This window comes from Panulirus ornatus, chromosome 49 (genome assembly GCF_036320965.1).
Source record: "Panulirus ornatus isolate Po-2019 chromosome 49, ASM3632096v1, whole genome shotgun sequence".
NCBI classification, from domain to species: Eukaryota; Metazoa; Arthropoda; class Malacostraca; order Decapoda; family Palinuridae; genus Panulirus; species Panulirus ornatus.
In genome coordinates this window covers 9604892-9631068 of record NC_092272.1, presented here as the reverse complement: position 1 = coordinate 9631068, position 26177 = coordinate 9604892, and the positions used below count along the sequence as shown (strand labels likewise).

The following is a 26177-nucleotide window of genomic DNA, read 5'->3' as shown; positions in this document are numbered from 1 at the left end:
CAAAGAAAATTGTTTGTTAAATCCATTAGAAAAGGAAATTAACAACCGGCTAAAAGACAAATTAAAGGTTTATTTTAAATCCCCTTTGGCCGCCAAAGGCAATTACAGGGGCATAGAGGCATCAAAAGGGAAAGAAACATTTGAAAGCTTACTTTAATGCCACTTTGGGGATGCCAAAGGGCAAGAGAATTGCATGGACGACATCGAAAAATTTAGAGGAAAATTGAAGGATTAATCTAACTCCCCTTTGGCGTCTTCAAAGGCCTTTACAGGGAATATGGCATCTGAAGGGAAAGAGACAAATTAAAAGTTTACTTAACAGACCGTTTAGGGGTGCCAAAGTCCAATACCTTTGCATGGTGGCATCCAAAAATAAAAAGACAAATTAAAGTTTATTTTAAATCCCCTTTGGCCGCACCAAGGCAATTACAGGGGCATAGAGGCATCAAAAGGGAAAGAAACATTTGAAAGCTTACTTTAATGCCACTTTGGGGATGCCAAAGGGCAAGAGAATTGCGTGAGAGCATCGAAAAATTAGAGGAAAATTGAAGGATTAATCTAAATCCCCTTTGGCGTCTTCAAAGGCCTTTACAGGGAATAGTGGCATCTGAAGGGAAAGAGACAAATTAAAAGTTTACTTAAAGACCGTTTAGGGGTGCCAAAGTCAATACCTTTGCATGGTGGCATCCAAAAATAAAAAGACAAATTAAAGATTTATTTAAATCCCCTTTGGGCCGCCAAAGGCAATTACAGGGGCATAGAGGCATCAAAAGGGAAAGAAACATTTGAAAGCTTACTTTAATGCCACTTTGGGGATGCCAAAGGCAAGAGAATTGCGGGGAGCATCCAAAAATTTAGGGGAAAAATTGAAGGATTAATCTAAATCCCCTTTGGCGTCTTCAAAGGCCTTTACAGGGGAATAGTGGCATCTGAAAGGGAAGAAGACAAATTAAAAGTTTACTTAAAGACCTTTAGGGGTGCCAAAGTCCAATACAGTTGCATGGTGGCATCCAAAAATAAAAAGACAAATTAAAGTTTATTTAAATCCCCTTTGGCGCCGCCAAAGGCAATTACAGGGGCATAGAGGCATCAAAAGGGAAAGAAACATTTCGAAAGCTTACTTTAATACCACTTTGGGGATGCCAAAGGGCAAGAGAATTGCGGTGAGCATCAAAAATTTAGAGGAAAATTGAAGGATTAATCTAAATCCCTTTGGCTCTTCAAAGGCCTTTACAGGGAATAGTGGCATCTAAAGGGAAAGACCCTAATTAAAGTTTACTTAAAATACCTTTGGGGTGCCAAAGTCCAATACAGTTGCATGGTGGCATCCAAAAATAAAAAGACAAATTAAAGGTTTATTTTAAATCCCCTTTGGCCGCCAAAGGCAATTACAGGGGCATAGAGGCATCAAAAGGGAAAGAAACATTTGGAAAGCTTACTTAATGCCACTTTGGGGATGCCAAAGGGCAAGAGAATTGCATGGACGCATCGAAAATTTAGAGGAAAATTGAAGGATTAATCTAATCCCCTTTGGCGTCTTCAAAGGCCTTTACAGGGGAATTAGTGGCATCTGAAGGGAAAGAGACAAATTAAAAGTTTACTTAACAGACCGTTTAGGGGTGCCAAAGTCCAATACCTTTGCATGGTGGCATCAAAAATAAAAAGACAAATTAAAGTTTAGTTTAAATCCCCTTTGGGCCCCAAAGGCAATTACAGGGGCATAGAGGCATCAAAAGGGAAAGAAACATTTGGAAAGCTTACTTTAATGCCACTTTGGGGATGCCAAAGGGCAAGAGAATTGCGTGGAGCATCCAAAAATCTTAGAGGAAAATTGAAGATTAATCTAAATCCCCTTTGGCGTCTTCAAAGGCCTTTACAGGGAGTAGTGGCATCTGAAGGGAAAGAAACAAATTAAAAGTTTTACATAAAAGACCGTTTAGGGGTGCCAAAGTCCAATACAGTTGCATGGTGGCATCCAAAAATAAAAAGACAAATTAAAGGTTTATTTAAATCCCCTTTGGGCCGCCAAAGGCAATTAAGGGCATAGAGGCATCAAAAGGGAAAGAAACATTTGAAAGCTTACTTTATGTTGGCGTCTTCAAAGGCCTTACAGGGAATATGGCATCTAAGGAAAGAAATTAAAAGTTTACTTAAAACCTTTGGGTGCCAGTCCATACTTGCATGGTGGCATCCAAAAATAAAAAACAAATTAAAGTTTATTTAAATCCCTTTGGGCCGCAAAGGCAATTACAGGGGCATAAGGCATCAAAAGGAAAGAAACATTTGAAAGCTTACTTAATCACTTTGGGTGCAAAGGCAAGAGAATGCGGACATCAAAAATTTAGAGGAAAATTGAAGATTAATCTAATCCCCTTGCGTCTCAAAGCCTTACAGGGAATAGTGCATCTAAAGGGAAACCCTAATAAAATTACTTAAATACCTTGGGGTGCCAAGTCCAAACATTGATGTGGCATCCAAAAATAAAAAAAATTAAAGTTTATTTTAAATCCCCTTGGCGCGCCAAAGGCAATTACAGGGCATAGAGCATCAAAAGGGAAAGAAACATTGAAGTTACTTAATCCACTTTGGGATGCCAAAGGCAAGAGAATTGCTGAGCATCAAAAATTAGAGAAAATTGAAGATTAATTAAATCCCTTTGGCGTCTTCAAGGCCTTTACAGGGAATAGTGCATCTAAAGGAAAGACCCATTAAATTTACTTAAAACCTTTGGGGTGCAAAGTCCAATACATTGCATGGTGCGCATAGAGGCACAAAAGGAAAGAAACTTTGAAAGCTTACTTAATGCCACTTTGGGGATGCAAAGGCAAGGAATTGCTGGAGGCATCCAAAATTTAGAGAAAATTAAGGATTAATCTAATCCCCTTTGGCGTCTTCAAAGGCCTTTACAGGGATAGTGGCATCTAAGGAGAAAAATAAAATTATAAAGACTTTGGTGCCAAAGTCCAATACTCAGGGGCTCAAATAAAAGAAATAAAGTTTATTTAATCCTTTGGGCGCAAGGCAATTACAGGGAAGAGGCAAAGGAAGAACTTGAAGTTATTAATCATTTGGATGCCAAAGGAAGAATCGTGAGGCATCAAAAATAGGAAATTGAAGGATTAATCTAAATCCTTGGGTCTTCAAGCTTACAGGAATGGCTAAGGGAAGAATAAGTTTATTAAAAACTTTGGGGTGCAAAGTCAATACTGCATGGTGCATCAAATAAAACAAATTAAAGGTTATTAAATCCTTTGGCGCGCAAAGCAATTACAGGGTAAGCATAAGGAAAACATTGAAGCTACTTTAATCATTTGGGGATGCCAAAGGCAAGAGAATTGGAGCATCGAAATTAGAGAATTGAAGGATTAATCAACCTTTGGCGTCTTCAAGGCCTTACAGGGAATTGGCATTAAGGAAGAGACAAATTAAAAGTTTACTTAAAACCTTTGGGTGCAAAGTCCAATACCTTGCATGGTGGCATCAAATAAAAAACAAATTAAAGTTATTTAATCCTTGGCGCCGCAAAGGCAATTACAGGGCTAAGCATCAAAGGGAAAGAAACATTTGAAAGCTTACTTAATCACTTTGGGATGCAAGGCAAGAGAATCGTGGGCATCCAAAATTTAGAGGAAAATGAAGGATTAATCTAAATCCCTTTGGCTCTTCAAAGGCCTTTACAGGGGAATATGGCATCTAAGGAAAGAATTAAATTTACTTAAAACCTTGGGTGCCAAAGTCAAGTTGCATGGTGCATCCAAATAAAAGACAAATAAAGTTTATTTAATCCTTGCGCCGCAAAGGCAATACAGGGCATGAGGCACAAAGGAAAGAAACATTTGGAAAGTTCTTTAATGCCACTTTGGGATGCCAAAGGCAAGAGAATTGCTGGAGCATCAAAATTGGGAAAATTGAAGGATTAATCTAATCCCCTTTGGCGTCTTCAAGGCCTTTACAGGAATAGTGGATTAAGGAAAGACAATTAAAAGTTACTTAAACCTTGGGGTGCAAGTCAATACTGCATGGTGGCATCCAAAAAAAACAATAAAGTTATTAAATCCTTTGGCCGCCAAGCAATTAAGGATAAGCATAAGGGAAAGAAACATTTGAAAGCTTACTTTAATCCATTTGGATGCAAGGCAAGAGAATTGTGAATCAAAATTTAGAGAAAATTGAAGGATTAATTAATCCTTGGCGTCTTCAAAGGCTTTAAGGATTGCATCAAGGAAAGACATTAATTTACTAAACTTTGGGGTGCCAAAGTCAATACTTGCATGGTGCATCAAATAAAACAATTAAGTTATTAATCCCTTGCGCGCAAGCAATTACAGGGGCATAAGGCATCAAGGGAAAGAAACATTTGAAAGTTATTACACTTTGGGATGCCAAAGGCAAGAATTGCTGAGATCAAATTGAGGAAATTGAAGGATAATCTAATCCCTTGGCGTTTCAAAGGCTTTACAGGGGAATGTGGATCTAAAAAATAAAGTTTATTTAAATCCTTTGGCGCCAAGGCAATACAGGGATGGATCAAAAGAAAAACATTAAAGTTACTTTAATCCTTTGGGTCCAAAGGCAAGAATTGCTGGAGCAAAATTAAGAAAATTAAGGAAAAATCCTTTGGCGTCTTAAAGGCTTTACAGGGAATAGGATTAGGAGAGAAAATTAAATTTATTAAAACCTTTGGGTCCAAAGCCAACTGAGTGGCAAATAAAAAAATTAAAGTTTATTAAATCCTTTGGGCGCCAAAGGCAATTAAGGGGCATGGGCATCAAAGAAAGAAACATTTGAAAAGTTATTTAATGACTTTGGGGATCCAAGGCAAGAGGAATTCAGTGAAGGCATCAAAATTTAGAGAAATTGAAGGTTAATTAAATCCCCTTTGGGTTCAAAGGCTTTAAGGAATGTGGCATCTAAAGGGAAAGGAATATTAAAAAGTTTCTTAAAAGTACGGGTGCAAAGTCCATAGTTGCAAGTGCATCAAAAATAAAAAAAAATTAAAGTTATTTTAAATCCCCTTTGGCGCCCAAAGGCAATTACAGGCATAGAGGCATCAAAGGGAAAGAAACATTTGGAAAGCTTACTTTAATGCCACTTTGGGATGCAAAGGGCAAGAAATTGCTGAGCATCAAAATTTAGAGAAAATTGAAGGATTAATCTAATCCCTTTGGGTCTTCAAAGGCTTTAAGGGAGGATTATGCTTAGGTTACAAAAAGTTATAAAGTACTTGAGGGGCCAAATAATAAATTCAATATCAAAAATAATGTAAACAGCTTAGTAAAGCCTGGCGCAAAAGGCAATTAAAGGGTAAACTCAAAGGGCTTAAACATTTGCAGCTAAAGCAATGGAGAATTGTGAAAGAATTGGGGATCCAAAGTTAAGAAAATTGGGTACTCAAATTCCCTTGGGTAAAGCCCATCTGAAGGGAACCTAAGGAAAAGTATTAAAAATTTTATATAAAATTTAGTGGTGAAATTGGAAACATTGGTTGAAGGTCAAGAGAAATGCGGTGAGGCATCCAAAAATTTAGAGGAAAATTGAAGGATTAATCTAAATCCCCTTTGGCGTCTTCAAAGGCCTTCACAGGGGAATAGTGGTATATAAAGGGAAAGACCCTAATTAAAAGTTTACTAAAAATACACTTTGGGGGTGCCAAAGTCCAATACAGTTGCATGGTCGCATCCAAAATTAAAAAAAAAACTTAAAGGTTTATTTTAAATCCCCTTTGGCGCCGCCAAAGGCAATTACAGGGGCATAGAGGCATCATAAGGGAAAGAAACATTTAGAAAGCTTACTTTAATGCCACTTTGGGGATGCCAAAGGGCAAGAGAATTGCGGTGAGGCATCCAAAAATTTAGAGAAAAATTGAATGATTAATCTAAATCCCCTTTGGCGTCTTCAAAGGCCTTTACAGGGGAATAGTGGGATCTGAAATTAAAGAGACAACTTAAAAGTTTACTTAACAGACCGTTTAGGGGTGCCAAAGTCTAATACCTGTGCATGGATGCATCCAAAAATATAAAGACAAATTAAAGATTTATTTTAAATCCCCTTTGGCACCGCCAAAGGCAACTACAGGGGGATAGAGGCATCAAAAGGGAAAGAAACATTTCGAAAGCTTACTTTAATACCACTTTGGGGATGCCAAAGGGCAAGAGAATTGCGTATAGACATCCAAAAATTTAGAGGAAAATTGAAGGATTAATCTAAATCCCCTTTGGCGTCTTCAAAGGCCTTTACAGGGGAATAGTGGCATCTAAACGGAAAGACCCTAATTAAAAGTTTACTTGAAATACCCTTTGGGGGTGCTAAAGTCCAATACAGTTGCATGGTGGCATCCAAAAATAAAAAGACAAATTAAAGGTTTATCTTAAATCCCCTTTGGCGCCGCCAAAGGCAATTACAGGGGCATAGAGGAATCAAAAGGGAAAAAAAATTTGGAAAGCTTACTTCAATGCCACTTTGGGGATGCCAAAGGGTAAGAGGATTGCATGGACGCATCGAAAAATTTAGAGGAAAATTGAAGGATTAATCTAACTCCCTTTGGCGTCTTCAAAAGCCTTTACAGGGGAATAGTGGCATCTCAAGGGAAAGAGACAAATTAAAAGTTTACTTAACAGACCGTTTAGGGGAGCCAAAGTCAAATACCTTTGCTTGGTGGAATCTAAAAATAAAAAGACAAATTAAAGCTTTAGTTTAAATCTCCTTTGGAGCAACCAAAGGCAATTACAGGGGCATAGAGGCACCAAAAGGGAAAGAAACATTTGGGAAGCTTACCTTAATGCCACTTTGGGGATGCCAAAGAGCAAGGTAATTGCGTGGAAGCATCTAAAATCTTAGAGGAAAATTGAAGTATTAATCGAAATCCCCTTTGGCGTCTTCATAGACCTTTACAGGGGAGTAGTGGCATCTGAAGGGAAAGAAACAAATTAAAATTTTACATAAAAGACCTTTTAGGGTTGCCAAAGTCCAATACAGTTGAATGGTGGCATCCAAAAATAAAAATACAAATCAAAGTTTTAGTTTAAATCCCCTTTGGGGCCGCCAAAGGCAATTAGAGGGACATAGAGGAATCAAAAGGGAAAGAAACATTTGTAAAGCTTACTTTAATGCCACTTTGGGGATGCCAAAGGTCAAGAGAAATGCGGTGAGGCATCCAAAAATTTAGAGGAAAATTGAAGAATTAATCTAAATCCCCTTTGGCGTCTTCATTGGCCTTTACAGGGGAATAGTGGTATCTAAAGGGAAAGACCCTAATTAAAAGTTTACTTAAAATACACTTTGGGGGTGCCAAAGTCCAATACAGTTGCATGGTGGCATCCAAAAATAAAAAGACAAATTAAAGGTTTATTTTAAATCCCCTTTGGCGCCGCCAAAGGCAATTACAGGGGCATAGAGGCATCATAAGGGAAAGAAACATTTAGAAAGCTTACTTTAATGCCACTTTGGGGATGCCAAAGGGTAAGAGAATTGCTGTGAGGCATCTAAAAATTTATAAAAAAAATTGAAGGATTAATCTAAATCCCCTTTGGCGTCTTCAAAGGCCTTTACAGGGGAATAGTGGCATCTGAAGAGAAAGAGACAAATTAAAAGTTTACTTAAAATACCCTTCAGGGGTGCGAAAGTCCAATACCTTTGCATGGTGGCATCCAAAACTAAAAAGACAAATTAAAGATTTAGTTTAAATCCCATTTGGAGCCGCCAAGGCAATTACAGGGGCATAGATTCATCAAAATGCCTCTTTGTGGATGCCAAAGGTCAAGAGAATTGCGGTGAGGCATCCAAAAATTTAGAGGAAAATTGAAGGATTAATCTAAATCCTCTTTGGCGTCTTCAAAGGCCTTTACAGGTGAATATTGGCATCTAAAGGGAAAGAGACAAATTAAAAGTTTACTTAAAATACCCTTCGGGGGTGCCAAAGTGCAACATAGTTGCATGGTGGCATCCAAAAATAAAAAGACAAATTAAAGGTTTACTTTAAATCCCCTTTGGCGCCGCCAAAGGCAATTACAGGGGCATAGAGGCATCAAAAGGGAAAGAAACATTTGGAAAGCTTACTTTAATGCCACTTTGGGGATGCCAAAGGGCAAGAGAATTACGGTGGAGGCATCCAAAAATTAGAGGAAAATTGAAGGATTAATCTAAATCCCCTTTTGGCGTCTTCAAAGGCCTTTACAGGGTAATAGTGGCATCTAAAGGGAAAGAGACAAATTAAAAGTTTACTAAAAATACCCTTCGGGGGTGCCAAAGTCCAATACATTTGTATGGTGGCATCCAAAATTAAAAAATCAAATTAGAGATTTAGTTTAAATCCCCTTTGGCGCCGCCAAAGACAATTACCGGGGCATAGAGGCACCAAAAGGGAAAGAGACATTTGGGAAGCTTAAGTTAATGCCACTTTGGGGATGCCAAAGGGCAAGAGAATTGCTTTGAGGAATCCAAAAATTTAGAGGAAAATTGAAGGATTAATCTAAATCCCCTTTGGCGTCTTCAAAGGCCTTTACAGGGGAATAGTGGCATCTATAGGGAAAAACCTTAGTTAAAAGATTACTTAAAATACCCTTTGGGGGTGCCAAAGTCCAATACAGTTGCATGGTGGCATCCAAAAATAAAAAGACAAATTAATGGTTTAGTTTAAATCCCCTTTGGGGCCGCCAAAGGCAATTAGAGGAGCATAGAGGCATCAAAAGGGAAATGAACATTTACAAAGCTTACTTTAATGCAACTTTCGGGATGCCAAAGGTCAAGAGAATTGCGGTGAGGCATCCAAAAATTCATAAGAAAATTGAAGGATTAATCTAAATCCCCTTTGGCGACTTCAAAGGCCTTTACAGGGGAATAGTGGCATCTAAAGGGAAAGAGACAAATTAAAAATTTACTTTAAAGACCGTTTAGGGGTGCCAAAGTCCAATACGTTTGCATGGTGGCATCCAAAAATAAAAAGACAAATTAAAGATTTAGTTTAAATCCCCTTTGGCGCCGCCAAAGGCAATTACAGGGGCATAGTGGCATCAAAGGGAAAGAAACATTTCGAAAGCTTAATTTAATACCACTTTGGAGATGCCAAAAGGCAAGAGAATTACGTGGAGACATCCAAAAATTTAGAGGAAAATTGAAGGATTAATTTAAATCCCCTTTGGAGTCTAAAAAGGCCTTTACAGGGGAATAGTGGCATCTAAAGGGAAAGACCCTAATTAAAAGTTTACTTAAAAAACACTTTGGGGGTGCCAAAGTCCAATACAGTTGTATAGGGCATCCAAAAATAAAAAAAAAACAAATTAAAGCTTTAATTTAAATCCCCTTTGGCGCCGCCAAAGGCAATTACATGGGCATAAAGGCATCAAAATGGAATGAAACATTTCGAAAGCTTACTTTAATGCCACTTTGAGGATGCCAAAGGGCAAGAGAATTGCATGGACGCATCGAAAAATTTAGAGGAAAATTGAAGGATTAATCTAACTCCCCTTTGGCGTCTTCAAAGGCCTTTACAGGGGAATAGTGGCATCTGAAGGTAAAGAAACAAATTAAAAGTTTACTTAACAGACCGTTTAGGGGTGCCAAAGTCTAATACCTTTGCATGGTGGCATCCAAAAACAAAAAGACAAATTAAAGATTTAGTTTAAATACCCTTTAGCGCCGCCAAAGGGAATTACAGGGGCATATAGGCACCAAAAGGGACAGAAACATTTGGGAAGCTTAACTTAATGCCACTTTGGGGATGCCAAAGGGCAAGAGAATTGCGTGGAGACATCTAAAAATTTAGAGGAAAATTGAAGGATTAATCTAAATCCCCTTTGGCGTCTTCAAAGGCCTTTACAGGGGAATAGTGTAATCTAAAGGGAAAGACCCTAATTAAAAGTTTACTTAAAACACCCTTTGGGTGTGCCAAAGTGCAATACAGTTCCATGGTGGCATCCAAAAATGAAAAGACAAATTAAAGGTTTATTTTAAATCCCCCTTGGCGCCGCCAAAGGCAATTACAGGGGCATACAGGCATCATAAGGGAAAGAAACATTTGGAAAGCTTACTTTAATGCCACTTTGGGGATGCCAAAGGTCAAGAGAATTGCGGTGAGGCATCTAAAAATTTATAAAAAAAATTGAAGGATTAATCTAAATCCCCTTTGGCGTCTTCAAAGGCCTTTACAGGGGAATAGTGGCATCTGAAGAGAAAGAGACAAATTAAAAGTTTACTTAAAATACCCTTCAGGGGTGCGAAAGTCCAATACCTTTGCATGGTGGCATCCAAAACTAAAAAGACAAATTAAAGATTTAGTTTAAATCCCATTTGGAGCCGCCAAGGCAATTACAGGGGCATAGATTCATCAAAAGGGAAAGAAACATTTGCAAAGCTTACTTTAATGCCACTTTGGGGATGCCACAGGTTAAGTGAATTGCGGTGAGGATTCCAAAAATTTATAGGAAAATTGAGGGATTAATCTAAATCCCCTTTGGCGTCTTCAAAGGCCTTTACAGGGGAATAGTGGCATCTAAAGGGAATGACCCTAATTAAAAGTTTACCTAAAATACCCTTTGGGGGTGCCAAAGTCCAATACAGTTGCATGGTGGCATCCAAAAATAAAAAGACAAATTAAAGTTTTATTTTAAATCCCCTTTGGGGCCGCCAAAGGCAATTAGAGGGGCATAGAGGCATCAAAAGGGAAAGAAACATTTGCAAAGCTTACTTTAATGCCACTTTGGGGATGCGAAAGGTCAAGAGAATTGCGGTGAGGCATCGAAAAATTTATAAAAAAATTGAAGGATTAATCTAAATCCCCTTTGGCGTCTTCAAAGGCCTTTATAGGGGAATAGTGGCATCTAAAGGGAAAGAGACAAATTAAAAGTTTACTTAAAAGACCGTTAAGGGGTGCGAAACTCCAATATCTTTGCTAGGTGGCATCCAAAAATGAAAAGACAAATTAAAGGTTTATTTTAGATCCCCTTTGGCGCCGCCAAAGGCATTCACAGGGGCATAGACGCATCAAAAGGGAAAAAAACAGGAAAGCTTACTTTAATGCCACTTTGGGGATGCCAAAGGGCAAGAGAATTTCATGGACGCATCGAAAAATTTAGAGGAAAATTGAATGATTAATTTTACTCCCCTTTGGCGTCTTCAAAGGCCTTTACAGGGGAATAGTGGCATCTGAAGGGAAAGAGACAAATTAAAAGTTTACTTAAAATACCCTTTCGGGGGTGCCAAAGTCCAATACCTTTGCATGGTGGCATCCAAAAATAAAAAGACAAATTAAAGCTTTAGTTTAAATCCCCTTTGGCGCCATCAAAGGCAATTACAGGGGCATAGAGGCACCAAAAGGGAAAGAAAAATTTAGAAAGCTTACCTTAATGCCACTTTGGGGATGTCAAAGGGCAAGGGAATTGCGTGGAGGCATCCAAAATCTTAGAGGAAAATTGAAGTATTAATCGAAATCCCCTTTGGCGTCTTCAAAGACCTTTACAGGGGAGTAGTGGCATCTGAAGGGAAAGAGACAAATTAAAAGTTTACTTTACAAGAAAGACCGTTTAGGGGTGCCAAAGTCCAATAGAGCTACACGGTGGCATCCAAAAATAAAAAGACAAATGAAAGGTTTAGTTTAAATCACCTTTGGAGCCGCCAAAGGCAATTACAGGGGCATAGAGGCATCAAAAGGGAAAAACATTTGGAAAGCTTACTTTAATGCCACTTTGGGGAAGCCAAAGGTTAAGAGAATAACGGTGAGGCATCCAAAAATTAAGAGGAATATTGAAGGATTAATCTAAATCCCATTTGGCGTCTTCAAAGGCCTTTACAGGGGAATAGTGGTATCTAAACGGAAAGACCCTAATTAAAAGTATACTTAAAAAACACTTTGGGGGTGCCAAAGTCCAATACAGTTGCATGGTGGCATCCAAAAATAAAAAAAGACAAATTAAACACTTAGGTTAAATCCCCTTTGGCGCCGCCAAAGGCAATTAGAGGGGCATAGAGGCATCATAAGGGAAAGAAACATTTGGAAAGCTTACTTTAATGCCACTTTGGGGATGTCAGAAGTCAAGAGAATTGCGTTGAGGCATCCAAAAATTTAGAGAAAAATTGAAGGATTAACCGAAATCCCCTTTGGCGTCTTCAAAGGCCTTTACAGGGGATTAGTGGCATGTGATGGGAAAGAGACAAATTAAAATTTTACATAAAAGACCGTTTAGGGGTGCCAAAGTCCAATATAGTTGCATGGTGGCATGCAAAAATAAAAAGACAAATTATAGGTTTAGTTTAAATACCCTTTTGGGCCGCCAAACGCAATTAGAGTGGCATAGAGGCATCAAAAACCAAAGAAACATTTTAAATCTTACTTTAATGCCTCTTTGGGGATGCCAAAGGTCAAGAGAATTGCGATGAGGCATCCAAAAATTTAGAGGAAAATTGAAGGATTAATCTGAATCCCATTTGGCGTCTTCAAAGGCCTTTACAGGTGAATATTGGCATCTAAAGGGAAAGAGACTAATTAAAAGTTTACTTAAAATACCCTTCGGGGGTGCCAAAGTGCAACATAGTTGCATGGTGGCATCCAAAAATAAAAAGACAAATTAAAGTTTTATTTTAAATCCCCTTTGGCGCCGCCAAAGGCAATTACAGGGGCATACAGGCAACATAAGGGAAAGAAACATTTGGAAAGCTTACTTTAATGCCACTTTGGGGATGCCAAAGGTCAAGAGAATTGCGGTGAGGCATCCAAAAAATTAGAGAAAAATTGAAGGATTAATGTAAATCCCCTTTGGGGTCTTCAAAGACCTTTACAGGGGAGTAGTGGCATCTGAAGGGAAAGAGACAAATTAAAAGTTTACTTAACAGACCGTTTAGGGGTGCCAAAGTCCAATACCTTTGCATGGTGGCATGCAAAAATAAAAAGACAAATTAAAGATTTAGTTTAAATCCCCTTTGGCGCCGCGAAATGCAATTACAGGGGCATAGAAGCATCAAAAGGGAAAGAAACATTTCGAAAGCTTACTTTAATACCACTTTGGAGATTTCAAAGGGCAAGAGAATTGCGTGGAGGCATCCAAAAATTTAGAGGAAAATTGAAGGATTCATCTAAATGCCCTTTAGCGTCTTCAAAGGCCTTTACAGGGGAATAGTGGCATCTAAAGGGAAAGACTCTAATTAAAATTTTACTTAAAATACCCTTTGGGGGTGCCAAAGTCCAAGACAGTTGCATGGTGGCATCCAAAAAAAATAAAGACAAATTAAAGGTTTATTTTAAATCCCCTTTGGCGCCGCCAAAGGCAATTACAGGGGCATAGAGGCATCAAAAGGGAAAGAAACATTTGGAAAGCTTAATTTAATGCCCCTTTAGGGATGCCAAAGGTCAAGAGAATATCATGGACGCATCGAAAAATTTTTAGGGGTACCAAATCCAATACCTTTGCATGGTGGCATCCAAAAATAAAAAGACAAATTAAAGCTTTAGTTTAAATCCCCTTTGGCGCCAGCAAAGGCAATTACAGGGGCATAGAGGCATCAAAAGGGAAAGAAACATTTGTAAAGCTTACTTTAATGCCACTTTGGGGATGCCAAAGGTCAAGAGAATTGCGTTGAGGCATCCAAAAATTTAGAGGAAAATTGAAGGATTAATCTAAATTCCCTTTGGCTTCTTCAAAGGCCTTTACAGGGTAATAGTGGTATCTAAAGGGAAAGACCCTAATTAAAAGTTCACTTAAAATACCCTTTGGGGGTGCCTAAGTCCAATACAGTTGCCTGGTGGCATCCAAAAATAAAAAGACAAATTAAAGGTTTATTCTAAATCCCCTTTGGTGCCGCCAAAGGCATTAGAGGGGCATAGAGGCTTCAAAAGGGAAAGAAACATTTGCAAAGCTTACTTTAATGCCACTTTGGGGATGCCAAAGGTCAAGAGAATTGTGGTGAGGCATCCAAAAATTTAGAAAATTGAAGAATTAATCTAAATCCCCTTTGGCGTCTTGAAACGCCTTTACATGGGAATATTGGCATCTGAAGGGAAAGAGACAAATTAAAAGTTTATTTAAAAGACCGTTTAGGGGTGCCAAAGTCCAATACAGTTGCATGGTGGCATCCAAAATTAAAAAGACAAATTAGAGTAATAGTTTAAATCCTCTTTGGGGCCGCCAAAGGCAATTACAGGGGCATAGAGGTATCAAAAGGGAAAGAAACATTTGGAAAGCTTACCTTAATGCCACTTTGGGGATGCCAAAGTGCAAAGGAATTGCTCGAGGCATCCAAAATCTTAGAGGAAAATTGAAGGATTAATCTAAATCCCCTTTGGCGTCTTCAAAGGTCTTTACAGGGGAGTAGTGGCATCTGAAGGGAAAGACACAAATTAAAATTTTATATAAAAGACCGTTTAGGGGTGCCAAAGTCCAATACAGCTGCACGGTGTCATCCAAAAATAAAAAGAAAAATGAAAGGTTTAGTTTAAATCCCCGTTGGAGCCGCCAAAGGCAATTACAGGGGCATAGAGGCACCAAAAGGTAAAGAAACCTTTGCAAAGCTTACTTTAATGCCACTTTGGGAATGCCAAAGGTCAAGAGAATTGCGGTGAGGCATCCAAAAATTTAGAGGAAAATTGAAGGATTAATCTAAATCCCCTTTGGTGTCTTCAAAGGCCTTTACAGGGGAATAGTGGTATCTAAAGGGAAAGACCCTAATTAAAGGTTTACTTAAAATACCCTTTGGGGGCGCCAAAGTCCAATACAGTTGCATGGTGGCATTAAAAAAAAAAGACAAATGAAAGGTTTATTTTAAATCCCCATTGGCGCCGGGAAAGGCAATTACAGGGGCATAGAGGCATCAAAAGGGAAAGAAACATTTGGAAAGCTTACTTTAATGCCACTTTGGGGATGCCAAAGGGCAAGAGAATTGCATGGACGGATCGAAAAATTCAGAAGAAAATTGAAGTATTAATCTAACTCCCCTTTGGCGTCTTCAAAGGCCTTTACAGGGGAATAGTGGCATCTGAAGGGAAAGAGACAAATTAAAATATACTTAACAGACCGTTTAGGGGTGCCAAAGTCCAATACCTTTGCGTGGTGGCATCCAAAAATAAAAAGACAAATTAAAGATTTAGTTTAAATCCCCTTTGGCGCCGCCAAAGGCAATTACAGGTGCATAGAGGCATCAAAAGGGAAAGAAACATTTCGAAAGCTTACTTTAATACCACTTTGGCGATGCCAAGGGGCAAGAGAATTGTTTGGAGACATCCAAAAATTTGGAGGAAAATTGAAGGATTAATCTAAATCCCCTTTGGCGTCTTCAAAGGCCTTTACAGGGGAATAGTGGCATCTAAAGGGAAAGACCCTAATTAAATGTTTACTTAAATTACCATTTGGGGGTGCCAAAGTCCAATACAGTTGTATGGTGGTATCCAAAATTTTTTTTATTTTTTTTTTTTGCTTTGTCGCTGTCTCCCGCGCTTGCGAGGTAGCGCAAGGAATCAGACGAAAGAAATGGCCCAACCCACCCCCATACACATGCCTTGATTCAATCCACTGACAGCACGTCAACCCCGGTATACCACATCGCTCCAATTCACTCTATTCTTTGCCCTCCTTTCACCCTCCTGCATGTTCAGGTCCCGATCACACAAAATCTTTTTCACTCAATCTTTCCACCTCCAATTTGGTCTCCCTCTTCTCCTCGTTCCCTCCACCTCCGACACATATATCCTCTTGGTCAATCTCTCCTCACTCATTCTCTCCATGTGACCAAACCATTTCAAAACACCCTCTTCTGCTCTCTCAACCACGCTCTTTTTATTTCCACACATCTCTCTTACCCTTACGTTACTTACTCGATCAAACCACCTCACACCACACATTGTCCTGAAATATCTCATTTCCAGCACATCCATCCTCCTGCGCACAACTCTATCCATAGTCCACGCCTCGCAACCATACAACATTGTTGGAACCACTATTCCTTCAAACATACCCATTTTTGCTATCCAAGATAATGTTCTCGACTTCCACACATTCTTCAAGGCTCCCAGAATTTTCGCCCCCTCCCCCACCCTATGATCCATTCCGCTTCCATGGTTCCATCCGCTGCCAGATCCACTCCCAGATATCTAAAACACTTCACTTCCTCCAGTTTTTCTCCATTCAAACTCACCTCCCAATTGACTTGACCCTCAACCCTACTGTACCTAATAACCTTGCTCTTATTCACATTTACTCTTAACTTTCTTCTTTCACACACTTTACCAAACTCAGTCACCAGCTTCTGCAGTTTCTCACATGAATCAGCCACCAGCGCTGTATCATCAGGGAACAACAACTGACTCACTTCCCAAGCTCTCTCATCCCCAACAGACTTCATACTTGCCCCTCTTTCCAAAACTCTTGCATTCACCTCCCTAACAACCCCATCCATAAACAAATTAAACAACCATGGAGACATCACACACCCCTGCCGCAAACCTTCATTCACTGAGAACCAATCACTTTCCTCTCTTCCTACACGTACACATGCCTTACATCCTCGATAAAAACTTTTCACTGCTTTTAACAACTTGCCTCCCACACCATATATTCTTAATACCTTCCACAGAGCATCTCTATCAACTCTATCATATGCCTTCTCCAGATCCATAAATGCTACATACAAATCCATTTGCTTTTCTAAGTATTTCTCACATACATTCTTCAAAGCAAACACCTGATCCACACATCCTCTACCACTTCTGAAACCACACTGCTCTTCCCCAATCTGATGCTCTGTACATGCCTTCACCCTCTCAATCAATACCCTCCCATATAATTTGCCAGGAATACTCAACAAACTTATACCTCTGTAATTTGAGCACTCACTCTTATCCCCTTTGCCTTTGTACAATGGCACTATGCACGCATTCCGCCAATCCTCAGGCACCTCACCATGAGTCATACATACATTAAATAACCTTACCAACCAGTCAACAATACAGTCACCCCCTTTTTTAATAAATTCCACTGCAATACCATCCAAACCTGCTGCCTTGCCGGCTTTCATCTTCCGCAAAGCTTTTACTACCTCTTCTCTGTTTACCAACTCATTTTCCCTAACCCTCGCACTTTGCACACCACCTCGACCAAAACACCCTATATCTGCCACTCTATCATCAAACACATTTAACAAACCTTCAAAATACTCACTCCATCTCCTTCTCACATCACCACTACCTGTTATCACCTCCCCATTTGCGCCCTTCACTGAAGTTCCCATTTGCTCCCTTATCTTACGCACTTTATTTACCTCCTTCCAGAACATCTTTTTATTCTCCCTAAAATCTAATGATACTCTCTCACCCCAACTCTCATTTAAGGTTTATTTAAAATCCCCTTTGGCGCCGCCAAAGGCAATTACAGGGGCATAGAGGCATCAAAAGGGAAAGAAACATTTGGAAAGCTTACTTTAATGCCACTTTGGGGATGCCAAAGGGCAAGAGAATTGCATAGACGCATCGAAAAATTTAGAGGAAAATTGAAGGATTAATCTAACTCCCGTTTGGCGTCTTCAAAGGCCTTTACAGGGGAATAGTGGCATCTGAAGGGAAAGAGACAAATTAAAAGTTTACTTAACAGACCGTTTAGGGGTGCCAAAGTCCAATACCTTTGCATGGTGGCATTCAAAAATAAAAAGACAAATTAAAGATTTAGTTTAAATCCCCTTTTTGCGCCGCCAAAGGCAATTACAGGGGCAAAGAGGCATCAAAAGGGAAAGAAACATTTCGAAAGCTTACTTTAATACCATTTTGGGGATGCCAAAGGGCAAGAGAATTGCGTGGAGACATCCAAAAATTTAGAGGAAAATTGAAGGATTAATCTGAATCCCCTTTGGCGTCTTCAAAGGCCTTTACAGGGTAATAGTGGCATCTAAAGGGAAAGACCCTAATTAAAAGTTTACTTAAAATACCCTTTGGGGGTGCCAAAGTCCAATACAGTTGCATGGTGGCATCCAAAAATAAAAAGACAAATTAAAAATTTATTTTAAATCCCCTTTGGCGCCGCCAAAGGCAATTACAGGGGCATAGAGGCATCAAAAGGGAAAGAAACATTTGGAAAGCTTACTTTAATGCCACTTTGGGGATGCCAAAGGGCAAGAGAATTCCATGGACGCATCGAAAAATTTAGATGAAAATTGAAGGATTGATCTAAAGCCCCTTTGGCGTCTTCAAAGGCCTTTAGAGGGGAATAGTGGCATCTGAAGGGAAAGAGACAAATTAAAAGTTTACATAAATGACCGTTTAGGGGCGCCAAAGTCCAATACAGCTGCACGGTGGCATCCAAAAATAAAAAGACAATTGAAAAGTTTAGTTTAAATCCCTTTTGGAGCCGCCAAAGGCAATTACAGGGGTATAGATTCATCAAAAGGGAAAGAAACATTTGCAAAGCTTACTTTAATGCCACTTTGGGGATGCCAAAGGTCAAGAGAATTGCGGTGAGGCATCCATAAATTTAGAGGAAAATTGAAGGATTAATATAAATCCCCTTTGGCGTCTTCAAAGGCCTTAACATGCGAATAGTGGCATCTAAAGGGAAAGACCCTAATTAAAAGTTTACTTAAAATACCCTTTGGGGGTGCCAAAGTCCAATACAGTTGCATGGTGGCATCCAAAAATAAAAAGAGAAATTAGAGGTTTAGTTTAAATCCCCTTTGGGGCCGCCAAAGGCAATTAGAGGGGTATAGAGGCATCAAAAGGGAAAGAAACATTTGCAAAGCTTACTTTAATGCCACTTTGGGGATGCCAAAAGTCAAGAGAATTGCGGTGAGGCATCCAAAAATTTTGAAGAAAATTGAAGGATTAATCTAAATCCCCTTTGGCGTCTTCAAAGGCCTTTACAGGGGAATAGTGGTATCTAAAGGGAAAGAGACAAATTAAAAGTTTACTAAAGATACCCTTCGGGGGTGCCAAAGTCCAATACATTTGCAATGTGGCATCAAAAAATAAAAAGACAAATTAGAGGTTTAGTTTAAATCCCCTTTGGCGCCCCCAAAGGTAATTACCGGGGCATAGAGGCACCAAAAGGGAAAGAAACATTTGGGTAGCTTACATTAATGCCAGTTTGGGGATTCCAAAGGGCAAGAAAATTGCGTGGAGATATCCAAAAAATCTAGAGGAAAATTGAAGGATTAATCTATATCCCCTTTGGCGTCTTCAACGGCTTTTATATGAGAATAGTGGCTCCTAAAGGGAAAAACCTTAATCAAAACTTTACTTGAAATACCCTTTGGGGGTGCCAAAGTCCAATACAGTTGCATGGTGGCATCCAAGAATAAAAAGACAAATTAAAGGTTTATTCTAAATCCCCTTTGGCGCCGCCAAAGGCAATTACAGGGGCATAGAGGTATCATAAGGGAAAGAAACATTTGTAAACTTACTTTAATGCCAGTTTGGGGATTCCAAAGGTCAAGAGAATTGCTGTGAGGGATCCAAAAATTTTAATGAAAATTGAAGGATTAATCTAAATCCCCTTTGGCGTCTTCAAAGGCCTTGACAGGGGAATAGTGGCATCTAAAGGGAAAGAGACAAATTAAAAGTTTACTTAAAATACCCTTCGGGGGTGCCAAAGTCCAATACAGTTGCATGGTGGCATGCAAAAATAAAAAGACAAATTAAAGTTTTAGTTTAAATCCCCTTTGGCGCCGCCAAAGGCAATTACCGTGGCATAGAGGCACCAAAAGGGAAAGAAACATTTGGGAATCTTACCTTAATGCCACTTTCGGGATGCCAAAGGGCAAGAGAATTGCGTGGAGACATCCAAAAATTTAGAGGGAAAATTGAAGGATTACTCTAAATCCCCTTTGGCGTCTTCAAAGGCCTTTACAGGGGAATAGTGGGATCTAAAGGGAAAGACCCTAATCAGAAGTTTACTTAAAATACCCTTTGGGGGTGCCAAAGTCCAATACAGTTGCATGGTGGCATCCAAAAATAAAAAGACAAACGTTTATTTTAAATCCCCTTTGGCGCCGCCAAAGACAATTACAGGGGCATAGAGGCGTCATAAGGGAAAGAAACATTTGCAAAGCCTACTTTAATGCCACTTTGGGGATGCCAAAGGTCAATAGAATTGCGGTGAGGCATCCAAAAATTTAGAAGAAAATTGAAGGATTAATCTAAATCCCCTTTGGCGTCTTCAAAGGCCTTTACAGGGGAATAGTGGCATCTGAAGGGAAAGATAAAATCAAAAGTTTACTTAAAAGACTGTTTAGGGGTGCCAAAGTCCAATACCTTTGCATGGTGGCATCCAAAAATAAAAAGACAAATTAATGATTTAGTTTAAATCCCCTTTGGCGCCGCCAAAGGCAATTACAGGGGCATAGAGGCATCAAGAGGGAAAGAGCCATTTCGAAAGCTTACTTTAATACCACTTTGGGGATGCCAAAGGGCAAGAGAATTGCGTGGAGACATCGAAAAATTTAGAGGAAAATTGAAGGATTACTCTAACTCCCCTTTGGCGTCTTCAAAGGCCTTTACAGGGGAATAGTGGCATCTGGAGGGAAAGAGACAAATTAAAAGTTTACTTAAAAGAGCGTTTAGGGGTGCCAAAGTCCAATACCTTTGCATGGTGGCATCCAAAAATAAAAAGACAAATTGAATCTTTAGTTTAGATCCCCTTTGGCGCCACCAAAGGCAATTATAGGGGCATAGAGGCACCAAAAGGGAAATTACAGGGGCATAGAGGCACCAAAAGGGAAAGAAACATTTGGGAAGCTTACCTTAATGCCACTTTGGGAATGGCAAAGGGCAAGGGAATTGCATGGAGGCATCCAAAATCTTAGAGGAAAATTGAAGGATTAATCTGAATCCCCTTTGGCGTCTTCAAAGGCCTTTACAGGGGAGTAGTGGCATCTGAAGGGAGACAAATTAAAAGTTTACATAAAAGACCGTTTAGGGGTGCCAAAGTCCAATACAGTTGCATGGTGGCATCCAAAAATAGAAAGACAAATTAAAGGTCGAGTTTAAATCCCCTTTGGCGCCGCCAAAGGCAATTACAGGGGCATAGAGGCATCAAAAAGGAAAGAAACATCTGGAAAGCTTACTTTAATACCACTTTGGGGATCCCAGAGGGCAAGCGAATTGCATGTAGGCATCCAAAAATTTAGAAGAAAATTGAAGGATAAATCTAAATCCCCTTTGGCGTCTTCAAAGGCCTTTGCAGGGGAATAGTGGTATCTAAAGGGAAAGAGACAAATTAAAAGTTTACTTAAAAGAACCTTTGGGGGTGCCATAGATCCATGAGGGCTCCACCACTACGTTTCCAGTAACACTTGTCACAGATCCGTGAAGGCTCCACCACTTTGTTATCAGTAACAATTGTCACAAATCCGTGAAGGCTCCACTTTCCGTAACACTTGTCACAGATGCCTGAAGGTTCCACCACTACGATTCCAGTAACACTTGTCACAGATCCGTGAAGGCTCCACCGGCACGTTTGAAATAACACTTGTCACAGCACCTTCAGTGACCGCAACAAAACAAGTGGGCAACACACACTGGTCGCCGGATTTGAATCCGTAATGGATCCGTTCGTCAGCCGACTTGAATCCGAAGGCGAATCTTAAACCATTTCCCAGACACAAAGCTGTTCTCTTAATCCAGTGACCTAAATACTTATTTTTCCTCTTTGTAACGTTCGTTTTGGGAACATACTAAACTCTCAAAATATGGCCAATGTACCAGATATTTTTACTACTTCTATGTTAGATTAATATTTTGAATTTCCAACTGTACATATGTCAACCGCCATGATTCAATTTGTCCTAATGATCAGAGAAGTTAATGTTTCGTCGTCTAATACTTACATAATGTTCTCTTTTAAAGCCCTAATTCTCAATCTATAATAAGCATAGCTCATTAATGATTCGTTATGTACGTCCATAACTAATGGCTTCCCATGCTTTATGGCCAAATACGACACGATTTGAAATAGAACCAGATTCCGTTGATTTTCCGTTGCCACTGGAAGCGCCACGACCTGTGACGTAGTCACGCACAAGCCAATGTCCAAATGGCTTTCACTGGCCAACCAATCACCAACGTTGTTCCATAGTCGGTGGGCGGGGCGGGACCACGAGACACAAACTCTTTGAATTTGGCCAATGAGAAGTCTCCATTTTACTATCAAAATGTAATTATTGGGTTCTGCTTATGACGCGACCACGAAGGACACCAGCAAACGGAATGGACACAGCAATGACCAATGATAGTGCGAATGTTTACAGAAACACTTTCAAAGTTGAGGAAATAGGCGTTTGAATTTACCCCCCTTCACCCCTTACCTCTCTCCCCTGGCAATAGAACAAATTGTAAACATGAGCCATAAGCATAAACAAATACCTAATAAACGCGAGGTATTTGGCATACGCTGACCATGTGACCTGGGTGATTTGCATACGCGCACCATAAGACCTGATCCATTCAGACCTGCATCATAGCACTATCGAGCGGGCCATGTCGCGGATGGGGGGCATCATCCCAGGCCCCATCAGGGTATATACGTCATGTCGACGTATGACCGAACCTCCACACACATCGAAGGCAGCAACGAGATGTTGGAGAAGATAAATATGATTCGTTGGGTTAAGCAGGGTGATCCACCATCACCGATTCTCGTCAACTTTGTGATTGACGAGGGAATCGCACGGGTGAAGGAGACTGGTGTAGGGGTTAGGTTAGGTGACCAGAAGGTATTACGCACTGGCGTTTGCCGATGATTTGGTCCTGGTATCGCAGACGCCCACTGGCTTACAGCAGGCAATGAACGCGATGGCTGAGACCCTCGCGGGGAGGGTGGATGGGCTTCAAAGTCAACCCAGGGAAATGTCGTACCCTCAGCATGGAGGTCGACGGCAAGCGTAAGACTTGGTGCGTCAACAAGAACGGGACGTTCCAAGTCTCTGGGCAGCGCTGTCGGATCCATGAGGAGTGCTGAGGACGAATACAAGTACCTCGGCGTTCTTGTCAGAGCTGGGGGTCGGCTTAAGTCCTACGGTGCCTTGCTAGAAGAAGGGCTCCATAACATCACCAGAGCCCCTCTCAAACCTCCAAAAGCGGATTGCGTTGCTTTTGGGACATCTGGTGCCCAAGCTCATGCATCGACTGGTGTTGGGGGAAGTTTATAAGACACAGTTAGCACGTATGGACAGGCAAGTGCGAGTGGCGGTTCGCCGCTGGCTACGCCTAGCCCTTGACGTGCCTTGCGCATACTTCCACTCGACAGCTGGAGATGGTGGGCTGGGTATACTAGACTTTGTCTCGACCGTCCGGTTGAATAAACAAGCCAGGTTCGAGAAGTTACTCACCCCGACCGACCCGGTGATTCAGGCAGCTGTCCGGGAGCCTGCAGTGATGAGCAAGCTGCAGCGCGAGACCGGACCCGCATCCATTGCTGGTCGGCAGGCGGGGAACAAACTAGAACGCCATCACGCACGTTGGGCCAATCTGGTCAGCACCGTTGACGGTGTGGGTCTCGCTCCATCTGCTGCCGCTGTGCCTCAGGTTAGCAGATGGGTGAATAGCGGGAACCGTTTCCTGTCCGGTGCCGATTACGTGAAGGCCGTCCAAGTGCGGATAGGAGCCTTGCCCACCCCTGCCAGGGCGTCCAGAGGCCGGCCCGAGATCAACGGCCTCTGTGACACCTGCCAGAAGCCGGGTACGCTGGGACACATCGCGCAGATGTGCCCTCGTACACACGGCGGTCGGGTCAAGCGACACGATAACATCTGTGCCTTTTTAGCTGGGCGACTGGGGCAAAGAGGTTTTCAGGTGTCCTGCGAGCCTCGCATTTCGATTGTGGGGTCCTTTAGAAAGTCGGACATCGTGGCTTCTAAAGGTACAGAGACCTATATCATCGACACCCAGGTCTCTGGGGTTCACTTCCCGCTTTCGGCTGCACATGCATACAAGTGCAGCTACTGCGGTATCCCGGAAGTCTTACAAGGCGTACGGGAATACACCGGGAAAGACACCGTGCACGTAACCTCGGCCACCCTGAGTTGGCGAGGTGCATGGTGTCAGGAAAGGGTGAGTGATCTCAGGGGGTTAGGGCTGACATACCGGGACCTCGAGGTGTGCAGTGTCAAAGCCCTAACCTGGACACACTCCCTTCACAGGATGTGGTCAAAGAGCACAGGTTAATAGTCAGAGCCTGCCTCGAACATCTGGTGTCGGCCCACCGGGCAGGCGCAAGGTCATCTCCCCTTTGTCGGCTTGGGGTGTGCGGGATTAGGCTGTTCTCCCATGGCCCCCACAGGCAGGTACCAGTTCCTGAGGGCGGGTTGTCGGGCGGGATGGTGGACGCCTTGGCAGGGCTGCCCATTGCTCCCGCGCGACGGCCGCACCGGAACGGGAGCGGTGCTGGAAGGTCGCTGTGCCTAAGTCGGCAACCTAAGTCGCCGGGCCCAACAGAGTCCGAAACATCATCTAACTGCCACCTCAAACTTATCTCGAACTATGCTATCAGCCCTCTGGCCTATAGTCTCCCCCTTATAGTATTCATACATTATTTCCAAATTAACAACTTCCTTCACTATCGATACGTAGTGTAGCCGACAAATAAGACCTTCGCGCAGTAGTGAGATCTTCCCCATCGCACATTACTAACTGGCAAGAGTGAAAAATAAAAATATAGCAGAAGACAACCTGGAGGTAAAGCAGACAACCTGGAGGTACAGCACAAGACAACCTGAAGGTGCAGCAGAAGACAAACTGGAGGTGCAGCAGAAGAAAAACCGAAGGTGCAGCAGAAGACAACCTGCAGGTACAGCAGATGAAAACCTGAAGGTTCAGCAGAAGACAACCTGGAGGTACAGCAGAGGACAGCCTGGAGGTCCAGTAGAAGACAACCGGGAGGTATAGCAGAAGAAAACCTGGAGGTATAACAGAAGACAACTTGGAGGTACATCAGAGGACAACCTGGGTTTCAGCAAAAGGCAACCTGGAAGTGCAGCAAACAACGTGGAGGTGCAGCAGAAGGCAACTTGAAGGTGCAGGAGAAGACAACCTAAAGGTGTAGCAGAAAACAACGTGGAGATACAGCAGAAGACAACTTGAAGGTACAGCAGAGGACAACTTGGAGGTACAGCAGAAAATAACCTGGAGGTTCAGCAGAAGACAACCTGGAAGCACAGCTGCAAAAAACCTGGAGGAGGAGGAAACAGCTTGGAGGTGTAGCAGAAGACAACCTGGAGGTGCAGCAGAAGAAAACCTGAAAATGGAGCAGAAGAAAACCTGGAGGTATAACAGAAGACAACCTGGAGGTACAGCAGAAGACAAACTGGGGGTGCAGCAGAAGACAACCTGGAGGTCCAGCAGAAGACAACCTGGAGGTCCAGCAAAAGACAACTTGGAGGTACAGCAGAAGGCAACCTGGAGGTACAGCAAAATACAATCTGGAGGTGCAGTAGAAGACAGCCTGAAGGTGCAGCAAAAGACAACCTGAAGGTGCAGCAGGAGAAAACCTGGAGGTACAGCAGAAGTCAACCTGAGGGTGGAGCAGAGGACATCCTGGAGGTACAGCAGAAGACAACCTTTAGGTACAGCAGAAGACAACCTGGATGTACAGCAGAATACAACCTGTAAGTGCAGCAGATGACAACCTGGAGGTACAACAGAAGACAACCTGGAGGTATGGCATATGACAACCTGAAGGTGCAGCAGAAGACAACCTGGGGGTGAAGCAAACAGCTTGAAGGTACAGCAAAAGACAACCTGGAGGTACAGCTGAAGTCAACCTGGAGGTACAGTAGAGGACAACCTGGAGATACAGCAGAGGACAACCTGGAGGTGCTGCAGAAGAAAACCTGGAGGTGCTGCAGAAGAAAACCTGGAGGTGCTGCAGAAGAAAACCTGGAGGTATAGCAGAAGACAACCTGGAGGTACAGCAGAGGAAACCTGGAGGTACAGCAGAAGAAAAACTGGAGGTGCAGCAGGAGACGACCTTCAGTACAGCAGAAGACGACCTGGAGGTACAGTAGAAGACGACTTGGAGGTACAGCAGAAGACAACCTGGAGGTTCACTAGAAAACGACCTGTAGGTACAGCAGAAGACGACCTGTAGTTACAGTAGAAGACAACCTGTAGGTACAGAAGACGACGACCTGGAGGTACAGTAGAAGACAACCTGGAGGTTCACTAGAAGACGACCTGTAGGTACAGCAGAAGACGACCTGGAGGTACAGCAGAAGACGACCTG

The 26177-nt window shown here is 41.6% G+C and overlaps 1 long non-coding RNA gene across 2 annotated transcripts in view; it reads right to left on the bottom strand.

Annotated features, from left to right (window-relative positions):
* Positions 1-13474: 13474 nt before the first annotated feature.
* The window catches only part of LOC139764392 (uncharacterized), a 53466-nt gene continuing 40763 nt past the window's right edge, over positions 13475-26177 (bottom strand). The window contains exon 4 of one of the 2 annotated variants that reach the window (XR_011716363.1): positions 13475-14304. This is a non-coding gene — a long non-coding RNA (uncharacterized lncRNA). Of the gene's footprint in view, positions 14305-20493; positions 20834-26177 lie in introns of those variants that run through there. The other variant, XR_011716362.1, reaches the window with a different exon arrangement.